Source organism: Ranitomeya imitator, chromosome 8, assembly GCF_032444005.1.
Source record: "Ranitomeya imitator isolate aRanImi1 chromosome 8, aRanImi1.pri, whole genome shotgun sequence".
In the NCBI taxonomy this organism is placed as follows: domain Eukaryota; kingdom Metazoa; phylum Chordata; class Amphibia; order Anura; family Dendrobatidae; genus Ranitomeya; species Ranitomeya imitator.
Genome location: NC_091289.1, coordinates 157,106,910 through 157,123,962, shown reverse-complemented (window position 1 = coordinate 157,123,962; position 17,053 = coordinate 157,106,910).

Sequence of the window (17,053 nt, the reverse complement as noted above, 5' to 3'; positions counted from 1 at the left end):
ACTCGCAGCCTGATGTTACGGGCGGAGAGCCACACCAAGTCGCCAGGGGCAAAAGTCGGAGCGGGGCGCCGATGAACATCGGCGGAGGACCTCATTCTCTCCTTGGAGGCCCGAATGGCATCCTGCGTGCGATCCCAAATGTCCCGTGCCTCCACAGCCCAGTCTGCCACCCTGGGATCAGCGGAAGACACAGGCATGGGCACAGGAACACGCAGATGCTGGCCGTAATTTAAGAGGAATGGAGTCTGACCGGTAGAGTCGGCTACGGCATTGTTAAGTGCAAACTCTGCCCACGGTAGCAAGGATGCCCAGTCATCCTGTCTGGCAGAAACAAAATGTCGCAGATATGTGACCAAGGTCTGGTTGGCCCTTTCTACCAACCCATTTGTCTCGGGATGATATGCCGAAGAGAGATTTAACTCAATACTGAGTAGACGACATAGCTCCCTCCAGAATCGAGACGCAAACTGGGGACCCCGGTCACTAACAATTTTGTCTGGCATACCGTGTAAGCGAAAGATATGCTTGATAAACAAGACAGCCAACGCCCGTGCAGATGGTAGCCGTGGAAGAGGCACCAAATGCACCATTTTGGAAAAATGATCGGTGATCACCCAGATAATGGTGCAATTACGAGACTTGGGTAAGCCAACCACAAAGTCCATCCCGACCATCTCCCAGGGCCTGTCAGCCACGGGCAGAGGATAAAGCAACCCAGCTGGCCGTTGCCGAGGAGTCTTGTTCCTGGCGCAAGAGACACACGCCCGAACGTACTCCGCGACATCACGAGCCATATGCGGCCACCAATATGTCCTCGCCAGTAACTCTGATGTCCTTTTAGTACCAAAATGTCCACCCACCCTGGACGAGTGCGCCCAAGAGAGAACCTCCGGTCGCAAACTAGATGGAACAAAAGTCTTGCCCGGGGACACAGACTCCAGCGAAACCGGGGCCACGATTCTCAAACTCTCGGTGGGGACAATAAGCCGAGGCTCCTCCTCCTCCTCCGCAGATGACACAACGGAGCGAGAGAGAGCGTCGGCCCGAATGTTCTTCTCCCCAGAAAGGAAATGGAGGGTGAAATGAAACCGGGAAAAGAACAAGGACCATCTGGCCTGGCGAGAATTCAACCGCTGAGCTGTCTGCAGATACACCAAATTTTTGTGATCTGTGAAGACTTGGAAGGGAAAACGTGCTCCCTCCAAGAGATGTCTCCACTCCGAGAAAGCCAACTTCATGGCTAGCAACTCCCTGTCCCCGATGGAATAATTCCTCTCTGCTGGTGCGAAGGTCTTGGAGAAAAAGAAGCAAGGATGCTTCCGACCTTGAGCATCCTTTTGGAAGAGGACTGCTCCAGCACCAACAGAAGAGGCATCCACCTCCATGATAAATGGCTTATCAACATCGGGGCGATGAAGAATGGGAGCGCTAGCGAAGTGTGACTTTATAGAGATAAAAGCCTTGGAGACCTCCTCAGACCACAATTTGGGATTCGCCCCCTTCTTGGTGAGGGCAACCAAGGGAGCTACCAAAGTTGAGAAATGCGGGATGAACTGGCGATAATAATTGATGAACCCCATAAAGCGCTGCACCGCTTTAAGAGAATGGGGTTCCTGCCAGTCCATCACAGCCTGTAATTTGGCAGGATCCATAGCCAATCCCTGGGCTGAGATGATGTAGCCTAGGAAAGGTAAGGACTCCTGCTCAAACATACACTTCTCCAACTTGGCATAGAGGGAGTTTGCCCGTAGGAGGTCGAAGACTTTGCAAACATCTCTCCGGTGGGAGTCAATATCTGGAGAGTAGATGAGAATATCATCCAGATAGACTACGACCGAGGTGGAAAGCATATCCCGGAAGATATCGTTCACAAAGTCTTGGAAAACGGCTGGGGCATTACAGAGCCCAAAGGGCATCACCAGATATTCATAGTGCCCATCCCTGGTGTTAAAAGCCGTCTTCCATTCGTCCCCCTCACGGATGCGAATCAGGTTGTAAGCACCCCGCAGATCTAATTTAGTAAATACCCTTGCTCCCCGAAGCCTATCGAACAGTTCAGATATCAAAGGCAAAGGGTATTTATTCTTAACGGTGATGGCGTTAAGACCCCTGTAGTCTATGCATGGACGCAATTCCCCACTCTTCTTCTGCACGAAGAAGAACCCTGCCCCAGCAGGTGACACTGACTTCCTGATGAACCCTCTTGCCAGATTTTCCTGGATGTACTGTGACATTGCCTCCGTCTCCGGGAGAGATAGCGGATAGACTCGACCCCGGGGAGGCTCAGCACCAGGCAAGAGGTCAATAGGACAGTCATAGGGGCGATGGGGCGGAAGGGTCTCCGCCGCCTTTTTGGAGAATACGTCTGCATACGACCAATACTGCTTGGGGAGAGAGGAAAGATCTGCGGGTACCTCAGATGTAGCTACCTGAACGCACTCCCTCTGACACCTACCCCCACAAGATTCACCCCATCCCAGAATTCTACCTGAGGACCACTCGATATGAGGAGAGTGGTACCGTAGCCAAGGTATTCCCAACAGGACTTCATCAATTCCCTCTGGAATGACGAGCAGAGAAATAATCTCCTGATGAGATGGCGACATGGACAGAGTAAAAGGGATGGTCTGGTGAGTTATCTGTGAGGGCAGAGTCGACCCATTCACCACTCGTACCGTTACAGGTTGAGCTAGCATAACCAGAGGTATTGCGTGGCGTTGGGCGAAGGCAGAAGACATAAAATTGCCCTCCGCCCCAGAATCCACGCAGAGCTCTACCGAGTGGGAGAATGAGCATATAGTAATTGTCCCCTTAAAGGACAATTTAGAGGCAAACGTCGCCGTGTCTAGTGTACCTCCACCTACGACCACTAGACGCTGACGTTTCCTCGACCGCTGAGGACATCTGGTGGCTAAATGTCCAGACTGCTGGCAAACATGACAGACCCTGAGTGCACAAGCGGTCCGGGACTTAGGTCCCACTTGTGACACTTCCCTGGCCTCATGTGACTCAGGAACCAGGACCGGAGATTTCAGAGGTTTGGCGAAAGTAGGAGCCAGCCGAAACCTCTGCCTACACTGGGCTCGCTCTAACCTCCGCTCGTTAAAACGGAGGTCAATTCGAGTGGAGACTGTTATTAACTCCTCCAGTGTGGCAGGAATCTCCCTAGTGGCCAGAGCGTCCTTTACATGGTCAGCCAAGCCCCTCCAAAATATGGGGATAAGAGCTTTATCCGACCATTCCAGCTCAGAAGCTAAAGTGCGGAATTGGACGGCAAAATGACTGACCAAGGACTCACCCTGAGTTAATGCCAGCAGTTGGAGCGCAGTGTCATGGGTGACTTGAGGTCCTAAAAAGACCTGTTTTAAAGTGCTCAAAAACAGAGGAGCACTCTGCACCACATGATCGCCACGCTCCCACAGCGGCGTAGCCCATTCCAACGCCCTGTCTGACAATAGAGACACAATAAATCCCACCTTAGCCCGCTCTGTGGGGAAACGTGCAGCCAGAAGCTCGAGATGAATAGAGCACTGACTCACGAATCCTCTACAAAATTTGCTATTACCAGAAAATTTTTCTGGCAGCGGGAGGCGAGAAAATGTCGGAACAGGGGTGGCAATGGACAAAGTTGCTGCAGCCACGCTGGCAGCCTGTACAGCAACTGCGGTAACATCCACAGCTGAGGTTGCGCTCTCGAGAGCCGCCAACCTACCCTCCAGCTGCTGTATATACCGCAGGGATTGCTGTTTGTCCGTCATCACTAGCCAGACCCTGGCGCTAGTGTAATGTTAGGGCTAGCGGAACGCACCAAATATTAAGACTGATAGTGTACGGTGCGTTCGTAGCCCGGGGTCCACCGTGCAGAGATAGAACCTGCTGCTGAGTAATGACGGACTATATGGCGGTACTCATAAGTATACTCGCGTGGGTTAAACTTCACCCAACGTGAAGGAAGCGATCCTGTTGCGTCACAGGATCGCGGTACCGCACATAGAAGGCGAGCAAGCAGTCAGCGAACTTAACCCCAACTAGGATTGAAGTCCGATTAGACCACTTGCTGACACAACACCGCAACAGGGTGTGTTAGGCAACTCTTATAATTAGAGCACCGAAGTGCGAACTGTGCCGTGCTGGCAGGCACCACTAAGCACCCAGACGTGGGTCAGGAAGCGCACTACTGGCGCGTGGCACCACACTGGCGGTCACAGCAATAGACGCTGATACGTGTGTGACACGTTGAGTGATTTGTCGGGCGCTAGATAGCAGCCATACTCCATACGCGAACAGTCATACAATAGGGTAGGGGTATTTAATGAACGACTTGCACTCACAACAAACACACGTATTCAATTGTACACTAGCGCATGGCCGTGCGGTCATGCGCAGTTTATATAATTGCAGGACAGGAAGTGGCCACAGAAACTTTGCCCTTCCAGGGCCTGCCAAGAGGACCAATGGAATGCGCTGCAGAGCCAGAGCACATGACCCTCGATCTCCAACGGGAGATCTTGCTCTGGGCATGCTCAGTGTGCGCAAACAAGGACTTAGTCCCAGGGAAGTCCGCTCGCCGCTGACCAGCACTGACTTTAATGGCAGGAGCTGAAGAAGCAGCAGTAACTCTCTGTACAGAGTGAGAGCGAGCAAGACACTGGGAGCGACGTCCCTGCTGAGCAGACTCCACTGTGGCTGGAGGAGAATGGGAGACCGCAGCGGAGACGGATCGAGATTCCCCCTGTGCAGCAGAGGAAACTCGACTCCTAACACCTGGCTGTTAGTTTTTAGGCCCATAGTAAAAATAAATAAATAAATAAAAATTCTGGATAACTTCTCTAACTATGTAAACACTGAGTCTTGAGAAGAATTGGAACATCCACCTCTGGAGTGACGATTGGCTTGTGTTTTTAGGGTGTGAAGGGACCAATATGCATGAACCTTCCCATCCTGATAGAATCAGTTTTCTGCTGCCATTTCTACCTTGGTTGGTTATGTGGAATGAGAGAAACCCATGTTATTTTTGCTTTCCAACTTTTCATTTTTGCAGAATCGAGCCATCTACATCCAATATACTAGGGCCATTGATTTCTATTTTTATTTTTAAATGTGCAGGCAATTTTTGTCTTCTTGAGCCACTTGTTATGTTTTCAACTAAAACAGGATAAAATGTTAACATTTAAACATCCTAATTTGCTTATTTACTCATTTTTTATGCAGGTCGGAACATTGCCATAACCAGCCAACACAAAACCAACACCAGAAAACTGATCCTTTCAGGATGGGAAGGGTTTAAAAGGGTCCCTTAGTTTATTTAAGTAGGCTCCACAATCATGGGGAAGACTGCTGACTTGACAGATGTCCAGAAGGCAGTAATTGACACACTCCACAAAGAGAGTAAGCCACAAAAGGTTATTGCTAAAGAAACTGGCTGTTCACAGAGCGCTGTATCCAAGCATATTAATGGAAAGTTGAGTGGAAGGAAAAAATGTGGTAGAAAAAGGTGCACAAGCAATTGGGAGAACCGCAGCCTTGAAAGGATTGTTAAGAAAAGGCCTTTCAAAAATTTGGGGGAGATTCACAAGGAGTGGACTGCTGCTGGAGTCATTGCTTCAAGAGCCAGCACTCACAGATGTATCCAGGACATGGGCTACAAGTGTTGCATTCCTTGTGTCAAGCCACTCATGACCAATAGGCAACGCCAGAAGCGTCTTTCCTGGGCCAAAGAGAAAAATAACTGGACTGTTTTTCAATGGTCCAAGATGTTGTATTCTGATGAAAGTACATTTTGCATTTCATTTGGAAATCAAGGTTCCAGAGTATGGAGAAAGAGTGAAGAGGCCACAATCCAGGCTGCTTGAGGTTAAGTGTGAAGTTTCCACAATCATTAATGGTTTGGAAAGCTATGTCATCTGCTGGTGTAGGTCCACTGTGTTTTATCAAGACCAAAGTCAGCACAGCCGTCTAGTAGGGAATTTTATAACACTTGATGGTTCCCTCTGCTGACAAGCTTATTGGAGATGGAAATTTCATTTCAGGACTTGGCACCTGTCCACGCTGCCAAAAGTACCAGTAGCTGGTTTAAAAACAACAGCATCACTGTTCTTGATTGGCCGGCAAACTCCCCTGACCTTAATCCCATAGAGAATCTCTGGGGTATTTTCAAGAGAAAGATGAGAGACAACAGACCCAACAATGCAGATGAGCTGAAGACTGCTATCAAAGCAACCTGGGCTTCCATAACACCTCAGCAGTGCCACAGGCTGATCTCCTCCATGCCACACTGCATTTGTGCAGTAATTGATGCAACAGGAGCCCTAACCAAGTATTGAGTGCATTTACTGAACATACATTTCATCAGGCCAACATTACGGATTTAAAATAATTTTTGAAGCTGGTGTCATTAAGTATTTTAATTTACTGAGATAATGACTGTTGAGTTTTCAATGACTGTAAGCCATAATCATCAACATTAACAGAAGTAAACACTTGAAATAGATCACTCTGTTTGAAATGACTTTATATAATATATGAGATTCACTTTTTGTATTGAAGAGCTGAAATAAATGATCTTTTAATGATACTCTAATTTAGTGAGAAGCACTTGTACTACTATCAAAAATATGTGTGGTATTTATTACAGCAATTTGGACGTTATGCAAGTTTACAAACCAAAAACAGGTTTTTCACTTTAGGGCAGAATATTGGCTCAGTGGTGAGCACTGCAGCCTTGCAGCTATGAGTTCCTGTGTTCAAATCAAGGACATCTGCCAAGACTTTGGATATTCTCCCTGTGTTTGCAGGTTTCCTGCAGGTTCTCCAGTTCCCTCCCACACTTCAATTACATACTGATAGGAAATGTAGATTGTGAGCCCCAATGGATACAGTTCCAATAATGTCTGCAAAGCGCTGTGGAATTAATAGTGCTATATAAATGAGTAAAATAAATAATTAAACATTTGTAATTCTAAAGATGGCTTTTTTCATTTTTGTAGGCCTATAGGGACTTTCAACTTGGTGGATGAGAGATATATAATATTGCATATAAAAGATAATAAAAAAGGACAATGCTTTGATATAAAAATGGGATATCAATGCAAACAAGAAGGCTTAGTTTACTCTGAGAAAAATTAAAGTTCCATAGGGTTTTTGAGTCTCTAAGGAGACACTATTTTGTTATCCATGTAACGTGCTTTATTTGTGATAAACTAAATAAATAGAATTGAGAAAAAAATATATTTGTTTCAGGCAGATTTGCAAGAATTTGCAGACAGATTAGATTCAGCCTGAATAAAATTTGGTCTCAATGAAATCAGTTCCAAAAAACTTTTACTAAGCTGTGGCCTGTGAGATGTCTCCAAATCCCAAATCAAGAAGAAACTCTCAATAGGAAGAAATTTAGAAATAATAAAAGATTATACTTACTTGCCTTTCAACTACCCCACAACTCCCCGTCCGGTACTCCCCTTTGCTTCAGATTCTTCATCTCTTTAGTCTTCTCTTCTTTAATCTTCTCTTCTGCTGTCTCCTCTTTAGAACTTGGGGAATGAATAAGTCTCATGTATTTACCTAGAGGGCAAAGCACTCTAATGAATATGTAAGGTCTAGTTGACATTGCAAGACCGAAGAGAGGACTGAAGAAGAGAAAGTCAAAGAGAAGATGAACCTATACTGAGTAGAGGACTGGGTGAGGAGCTGTAATTGTAGAACAGGTGAGTGATGTGCCTAAGATAGATGATTAATAAAATTTCTTATTTTTTAACCCATTCCCAATTCAAAGATTATCGGCCAACTGGCAGTCCATTATTTCTGATTTGTGCAAATCAATTGGCTTACCTCTGTTTTTGCTACCTAATTTATTAGCAGCATAAATTATGAAAATAGACCCTGATTACAATCCAATCTTGTATCAATTAGTTTACTGGGTTCAGCAGTTGTGATGCAATAAGAGTTCTCAGATGCAGCATGAAGCAGAGCTCAAAAAGCAAGCCCCGCCCACACCAGGCTCTGTATGCACATTTTTTTGTCTATAAAGATAATTTTTATTTACAGGAGTGCGGCACAGCTATGGGCGCAGCCTGTGTGCCCTTGTACGCAAATCTCTTCTGGGTGCTTGGGAGAGATTCCTTTTTGGCGACGGGGCCCACGGGCCGCCTCCCATGTGTTGTGCTGGCATAGATATATAGATGATATTTTCTTTTTGTGGGACGGGACGGCACAGCAGCTCAGGGAGTTTATAGGGACACTGAATCAGAATCCTTTAAACATCCACCTTACATACACATATGATGTCAAGAAGGTCAATTTTCTTGATGTCAGCTTTGAGTTTGATCACCTAGGACATATTCAGACGGATGTTTATCGGAATCCGTCATCTGTAAATGCTCTGATCCATGCGTCCTCCGCTCACAACCCTTCCACAATTAGGGCGGTCCCGGTCGGACAGTTCTTTAGGGTAAGGCGGATCTGTTCATCTGATGCCAAATTCGAAACACAAGCCTGTGATTTAAGATCCCAGTTTGCGGCACGGGGTTATTCTAATCGGTGCATCAAGCAGGGATATCAGAGAGCAAGGGCAACTCCACGGAGTGATCTTTTGAAATCTTCCAGAGCTTGACCATGTAAAGTAAAGGATGGTCCAATAAGATTTATATCCACGTTTAACCATGAATGGGAGAATATGAGACAGATTCTTAAAAAACATTGGCCTATTTTGAGTACTGAGCCCTCCCTGGGAACATCCCTCGCGACTATCCCTCTATGACGGCAAGGAGATCAAAAAATCTTAAAGATCTCTTAGTGAGTAGTCACTATATTCCAACTCCTAATCACCCATTTGGTTCTAGGGGCCCAACACCTGGCTCCATACATACGGTCACTGTCTTGCCTGCCCAAATGTCCTGCGCTGCACCACATTCGGCTTATCTGATGGAAAGAAACAATTCAATATTAAACATCGAATATCATTGTAGTAGCACAAATGTCATCTACTATGTGACTTGCGGCTGCTCAAAAATTTATATTGGACTTACATCAAGAGAGCTGAGAGTACGTGTGCGAGCATGTGCCAGACATTTGTGTAGCCAAGACAGCGACCGACATTACCCTCCTGAAGATGATCCCTCGGCACTTTAGACAGTATCACAACAATGATCCATCCTCATTTAAGGTGAGAGGGATTGATAAAGTTTACCTAGGGCTTAGGGGGGGTGATTATAAAAAAACTCTTGACCAAGTAGAAGCGAGATGGATTGTGTCACTGGACACCGTGACCCCTAGGGGTCTAAACGAATCGTTATCTTTTGCATCCTTTTTATGACTTATTGTGGTAATTCACCCTTTATGCGCCCTGTTCTTCTGGGACTTCTGAGATCCATCCGTTTTTCCCATACTCCCCCATTTATGGTGTTAGTTATTTTTGTTTTTAATGTATGTTTTTGAATTTTAATGGTTTTTATTTTTCCTGTAATTTCTGCAGCGGGACTGATTATGCGATCTTTTACGGATAATGGATTACAGATTTAGCATCCATCTCATCACCTATACAACTGGTTGACGGTGCTAGCGACATCTACACATTTTTTGAACATGTAATTTATGTACTGTGTCATATTTATATATCTTCTGTGCTATACACTTTTGGCATATATGTGTGATTTTGTAAAATAGTATAAGTTAAAATTGATTTATGTGCCTCCTGATTAACTGTGCTATTTGACTGTATTATTCTGGCACCGAAATGGTTACTTAGACTCTACATTGGTGGCACAGTGGTTGTGCGCATGCGTGCCGCTGCTCCCGGTTTCTGGTTGACATCGACGCATCTTTCTGTCTTGATCGTACGCACGGGGACAATTCCCCTCCCCGCACATGCGCAGTAACACATGAAGCTGAGATGTATCTGCCAGGACCAGCGAGACGTGCTGCGCATGCGCCATTTTTAACCGCGCTGATTGGCCTCTATTGTACCTTGTGACTCCCCATGTGACCATAAAAGGTCCTTTCTTCTACACTTCTGCATTCCCCTTGATAAAGCAGTGGATCAAACACGTGAAACGCACGTCGGGGGTATCTAGCACAGGCCTGGGGTCTCTGTGTTTCTGCCCGTGGTAAGTTCTCTCCCTCCTTAGGGGTCTCTTTGATTGGAGGTGGTGACTTATTGAGCCTTGCTGGAGGAGCTTTCTTGCCATGTCTTATATTTTTTGCACAAGCACATTAGATGAATACTTCTGGTTATTAATCGGGCAGGTGCAATCATTGGCTCCGTGGCTTTTCTGTCTTTTTTCCTGCTGATGTGTCACTTTTTATGGTTGTTGTTTGGTGACTCTTTTTGGTAATTTGATATATTTCTGAACTTTCAATAAAATATATAATTTTATCTACTATACCTGGTTGCTCTTGTTTCTCCTGTTATATATACTTAGGTTTGAGTGGGTATTTTTTTTTCTATCATTAATGGGTTACTTATAGCCCTGTTTTTTGGCATTGATATGTCATTGAGGTACTTGTTGTTGCTATGTATGCACATAGTCTATAGACAGCTGATCATCATAGGTGTGGACCTATTCGGACAACTGCTCACATGCCAACTAGTCACAGCAGTGAAAATATATGGGTGATAAAACCCTCACTGTAAGTAAACAACAGCACACAGCTTGATAAGTTACACATTGCCGAATTCTGCATTTTAACCACTACCTTCTGCTGTCTTTAGATTACATAGTAAAAACTTGCTGGCATATATTCCTTTTAGTAACACAATAAAAATAATATATGCAAAAGTGCAATCCAATGGCATCCAAATAAATCCATAGAGCGCTAATACAAAGTACGCCAAAGTTCTTTTACTTGCCACAGTACAAAAAAAATCACTGAAATTCAGTTATGTCATTTCATAAGTTTGACAAGCAATTAGACAATGATAAAATGTTTGTTGTCCCTTTTGTTTCTAAATATACCATAACATAGTCAGATTTAGACAACGATACTTCAGGGACTAAACTATAAAATACAGATTCCTGGTGACTGGTGCCATGAAGGCTACAGACATTTGTCACGGTGACAGAGCTTTCAGCCTTTCAGCGTAACTTCAACATACTAGGAGACAGCAATTTTTGTAATAACCTATTATTAGGATCTAATAATCTATCCTAGTGTTATTGATCAGTTTTAATAGTATATTTCAGTGTTTTGAGTTATGATAGTTTTAAAAGCTTCCTTTTTGAAAGTATCGCAAAGATCCGTTTGTCTAATAATGGGAATGTTCAGAGTGCTATCGAAGCTTTAAACATTTTTTATGGAAATGAAAAGTTAAAAATGAAGCCTTGAATATAAATCTTACTATGCCAAAAGATACTGTTTAATTTGAAATTTAAAGTAGCAGCAATATACTGCTACTAAAGATGAGTGGATCAGGCGCAATTCAAATTAGCCTGTTGACGCACATTTTCCCTAGAAATTTGTTTTGCAAAGAAGTTTTTCTCTGTAAATTTAATGTCCTTTATTATGCTTTGGAGTTGCTCCTGATACCAAAGCATAATAAATCTAAGGTGTGAAAAAAAAAAACTTATCACTAGAGTTGAGCGACCTTGACCTTTTTAGAGTCGAGCCGGGTTTCGCAAAACCCGACTATCTCAAAAGTCGGGTCGAGTGAAATCGGCCGATTATGACGTAAAGTCGGGATCGACCGAAACACGAAACCCAATGCAAGTCAATGGGGCAGCATAGTCGGCAGTGAGTGGGGGCCAGGAAAACACCTAGAGTACCCATTTTAATGTCAAAACCATCCATTCTTCTTAATGAAGCTTGTCAAGCGTAATTTACCTTATAATAATTGGAAGGCATTTGAAATTGGGGGTCATTTGGCTAAAGTTATGGTGGGTAGGGCTGGTTCAAGTAATTAGTGGGCCCAGGAAATCTGGACCACGTCACGGCAGTGGAGCAGGGAGAGGTAAGTATTTCAACTTTGCAAGTGCTGTGAACCTGAGCAAGCAGGGGGGGCCCACTCGTTGGCATTGGCACTGGCACAGGGCCCCTCAAAGTACAGCGGTGTGTTTGCACGGCGGGGGCGCCTCCCACCGGCAGCAACACTTTTGCGTACCATGAGAGGCCCTGTGCCAGTGACGTCGCCAACTAGTATTCCTCCCCCCACCTGATGAAGGAACCTGCACTTTCATCTGCACCTTCCTGTTTGTCCCCGTGTAAGGTGGTATGGTATGCGGGAAGGGGGACCTGACTTTCAGCAGGGTCACAATCTTGCAGTGTAGCGTGCACGAGAAATGTTGCGTTATGGGTCAATGTACCAGCAGACTCATCTATCACTGGCTGGGCAATGGGCAGGATGAGGAGGAAACACAGATATAGGCCCAAAGAATAAAGTGGGCTAAATGCAGTTCAAAATTGGTAACACAGGACTAATCAGGGGGCATTGCAGTGGAGGACAACTGGAATGAGAGGCTGACACAGAGAGTAGGCCCAAATCAGTAAGTAGTCGAAATGCAGTTCAAAATTGGCAACAGTAGTAAACAGGCGGCACAGCTTTGTTCAGTGGAGGAGAACAGCAAGGAGTGGCAGACACCGATAGTAGGCCCCAACCCAACTAGTAGGCCAAATGCAGTCTAACATTAACAACTACTTAACGAGCGCCTGAAAACGGAATTTCAGGACAGGAAACCAGGAGAACAGCAAGGAGCGGCAGACACCGATAGTAGGCCCCAAACCAACTAGTACGCCAAATGCAGTTGTTCCGTTTAACCACAATTTAATGAGAGCCTGAAGATAGAAGTTCAGGAAAGGCAACCTGGAGAACACCTTGGAGTGGAACACACCATCTCTCTACACCCCATACCCAATTTGTAGGTCTAATGCAGCGTAGTTTCCAACAACTACTAAACGAGAGCATGATGATCGAAGCATTGGCGAGGAAACCTGGGGAACACCTTGGAGTGGAACACACCATCTCTCTACAGTGGAACACACCATCTCTCTACACCCCATACCCAATTTGTAGGCCTAATGCAGCGTAGTTTCCAACAACTACTAAACGAGAGCCGGAAGATCGAAGCTCAGGAAAGGCAACCTGGAGAACACCTTGGAGTGGAACACACCATCTCTCTACACCCCATACCCAATTTGTAGGCCCAATGCAGCGTAGTTTCCAACAACTACTAAACGAGAGCCGGAAGATCGAAACAATGGAGAGGAAACCTGGGGAACACCTTGGAGTGTAACACACCATCTCTCTACACCCCATACCCAATTTGTAGGCCTAATGCAGCGTAGTTTCCAACAACTACTAAACGAGAGCCGGAAGATCGAAGCAATGGAGAGGAAACCTGGGGAACACCTTGGAGTGTAACACACCATCTCTCTACACCCCATACCCAATTTGTAGGCCTAATGCAGCGTAGTTTCCAACAACTACTAAACGAGAGCATGATGATCGAAGCATTGGCGAGGAAACCTGGGGAACACCTTGGAGTGGAACACACCATCTCTCTACAGTGGAACACATCATCTCTCTACACCCCATACCCAATTTGTAGGCCTAATGCAGCGTAGTTTCCAACAACTACTAAACGAGAGCCGGAAGATCGAAGCAATGGAGAGGAAACCTGGGGAACACCTTGGAGTGTAACACACCATCTCTCTACACCCCATACCCAATTTGTAGGCCTAATGCAGCGTAGTTTCCAACAACTACTAAACGAGAGCCGGAAGATCGAAGCAATGGAGAGGAAACCTGGGGAACACCTTGGAGTGTAACACACCATCTCTCTACACCCCATACCCAATTTGTAGGCCTAATGCAGCGTAGTTTCCAACAACTACTAAACGAGAGCATGATGATCGAAGCATTGGCGAGGAAACCTGGGGAACACCTTGGAGTGGAACACACCATCTCTCTACAGTGGAACACACCATCTCTCTACACCCCATACCCAATTTGTAGGCCCAATGCAGCGTAGTTTCCAACAACTACTAAACGAGAGCCGGAAGATCGAAGCAATGGAGAGGAAACCTGGGGAACACCTTGGAGTGTATCACACCATCTCTCTACACCCCATACCCAATTTGTAGGCCTAATGCAGCGTAGTTTCCAACAACTACTAAACGAGAGCCGGAAGATCGAAGCAATGGAGAGGAAACCTGGGGAACACCTTGGAGTGTAACACACCATCTCTCTACACCCCATACCCAATTTGTAGGCCTAATGCAGCGTAGTTTCCAACAACTACTAAACGAGAGCATGATGATCGAAGCATTGGCGAGGAAACCTGGGGAACACCTTGGAGTGGAACACACCATCTCTCTACAGTGGAACACACCATCTCTCTACACCCCATACCCAATTTGTAGGCCTAATGCAGCGTAGTTTCCAACAACTACTAAACGAGAGCCGGAAGATCGAAGCAATGGAGAGGAAACCTGGGGAACACCTTGGAGTGTAACACACCATCTCTCTACACCCCATACCCAATTTGTAGGCCTAATGCAGCGTAGTTTCCAACAACTACTAAACGAGAGCCGGAAGATCGAAGCAATGGAGAGGAAACCTGGGGAACACCTTGGAGTGTAACACACCATCTCTCTACACCCCATACCCAATTTGTAGGCCTAATGCAGCGTAGTTTCCAACAACTACTAAACGAGAGCCGGAAGATCGAAGCAATGGAGAGGAAACCTGGGGAACACCTTGGAGTGTAACACACCATCTCTCTACACCCCATACCCAATTTGTAGGCCTAATGCAGCGTAGTTTTCAACAACTACTAAACGAGAGCCGGAAGATCGAAGCTCAGGAAAGGCAACCTGGGGAACACCTTGGAGTGTAACAAACCCTCTCTCTACACCACGGAAGGGCTGATTCTTAGGAAGGAAGGCTGTCGGAAAGAAGCAGGGCGCGTCCGAGGGTGATTATATTCTTATTAGGTATATACTCACCCTCGGACGCGCCCTGCTTCTTTATTTGTAATGAATGTTTATTTGCAATGTGGTTTTGACTTACTCTATTTTTTTGGTAAATAATGATTTTATTATTTTCATTGTTTTGCATCTTCTTGGCAATAATATAAAGAAGACGCAACAGGACAACACTCGGTGGATGCCATATCTGTGTTTAAAATTGAATAAACCTTTCAGTTAACTACTTGCAGGAGAAAGTTATTGTAGTTGGTGGCCATTTTTAGTACTGTACCAGATTTTTGTTGTATGTGTTTGTTTTTAATGTTAAAATGTCTGCATTTGATATCTCTCCAGTATTTTCTTTTTTATAAGCAAAATACTTATTTTTATATTTTCTGATGTTGGTTCCAGGGGTACACGGGCAGCAGTGGTGTGGTCAGTGGAGGCCTAGTGGAAGGAGTGACCGCAGACAGGCATCGAAGGCCTAAAATAATAACACATGGCTGTAGGCAATTTTAAATTGGTTCCAGGGGTACACGGGCAGCAGTGGTGTGGTCAGTGGAGGCCTAGTGGAAGGAGTCACCGCAGACAGGCATCGAAGGCCTAAAATAATAACACATGGCTGTAGGCAATTTTAAATTGGTTCCAGGGGTACACGGGCAGCAGTGGTGTGGTCAGTGGAGGCCTAGTGGAAGGAGTGACCGCAGACAGGCATCGAAGGCCTAAAATAATAACACATGGCTGTAGGCAATTTTAAATTGGTTCCTGGGGTACACGGGCAGCAGTGGTGTGGTCAGTGGAGGCCTAGTGGAAGGAGTCACCGCAGACAGGCATCGAAGGCCTAAAATAATAACACATGGCTGTAGGCAATTTTAAATTGGTTACAGGGGTACACGGGCAGCAGTGGTGTGGTCAGTGGAGGCCTAGTGGAAGGAGTGACCGCAGACAGGCATCGAAGGCCTAAAATAATAACACATGGCTGTAGGCAATTTTAAATTGGTTCCAGGGGTACACGGGCAGCAGTGGTGTGGTCAGTGGAGGCCTAGTGGAAGGAGTCACCGCAGACAGGCATCGAAGGCCTAAAATAATAACACATGGCTGTAGGCAATTTTAAATTGGTTACAGGGGTACACGGGCAGCAGTGGTGTGGTCAGTGGAGGCCTAGTGGAAGGAGTGACCGCAGACAGGCATCGAAGGCCTAAAATAATAACACATGGCTGTAGGCAATTTTAAATTGGTTCCAGGGGTACACAGGCAGCAGTGGTGTGGTCAGTGGAGGCCAAGTGGAAGGAGTCACCGCAGACAGGCATCGAAGGCCTAAAATAATAACACATGGCTGTAGGCAATTTTAAATTGGTTACAGGGGTACACGGGCAGCAGTGGTGTGGTCAGTGGAGGCCTAGTGGAAGGAGTGACCGCAGACAGGCATCGAAGGCCTAAAATAATAACACATGGCTGTAGGCAATTTTAAATTGGTTCCAGGGGTACACGGGCAGCAGTGGTGTGGTCAGTGGAGGCCTAGTGGAAGGAGTCACCGCAGACAGGCATCGAAGGCCTAAAATAATAACACATGGCTGTAGGCAATTTTAAATTGGTTACAGGGGTACACGGGCAGCAGTGGTGTGGTCAGTGGAGGCCTAGTGGAAGGAGTGACCGCAGACAGGCATCGAAGGCCTAACATAACAAAAATGTCAATACAATGGTATTGTCAGTGGCAGGCATTGAAGGATGTCAGCGCATAGACTAAACATTGGTGGAGCTGTGAGATAATTTTGCAAGTGGTAGAGCACTGTTTGAGCTGGGGTGGGGGGAAACTGTCTTGTGGCCGGCGGTACAGGCCCAGGGCCCCTCATATTACAACGGTGTGTCTGACGTTGGGTGCGCACCACCACCGCCAGAGACACTTTATTGTACTAGGAGGGACCCAGTGGCAGTGCCGTCGACCAAAAGCGGGCTCACCCACCTCTTCAGACAAACTGCACTCTCACGGGTGCTGTCGCCAAGTGTCGATACCACGGCCCCGTGTGGGGAGTTTGGCCATTTAGTGATGTGTAAACATGTCGTATGCTGGACAATCAGGTGCAGAATATTACGAGATTGGAAAAGGCATTCAGAATAGTCCACAGGCAAGACCTTTTCATAGGAAAGCTAGGTGTCA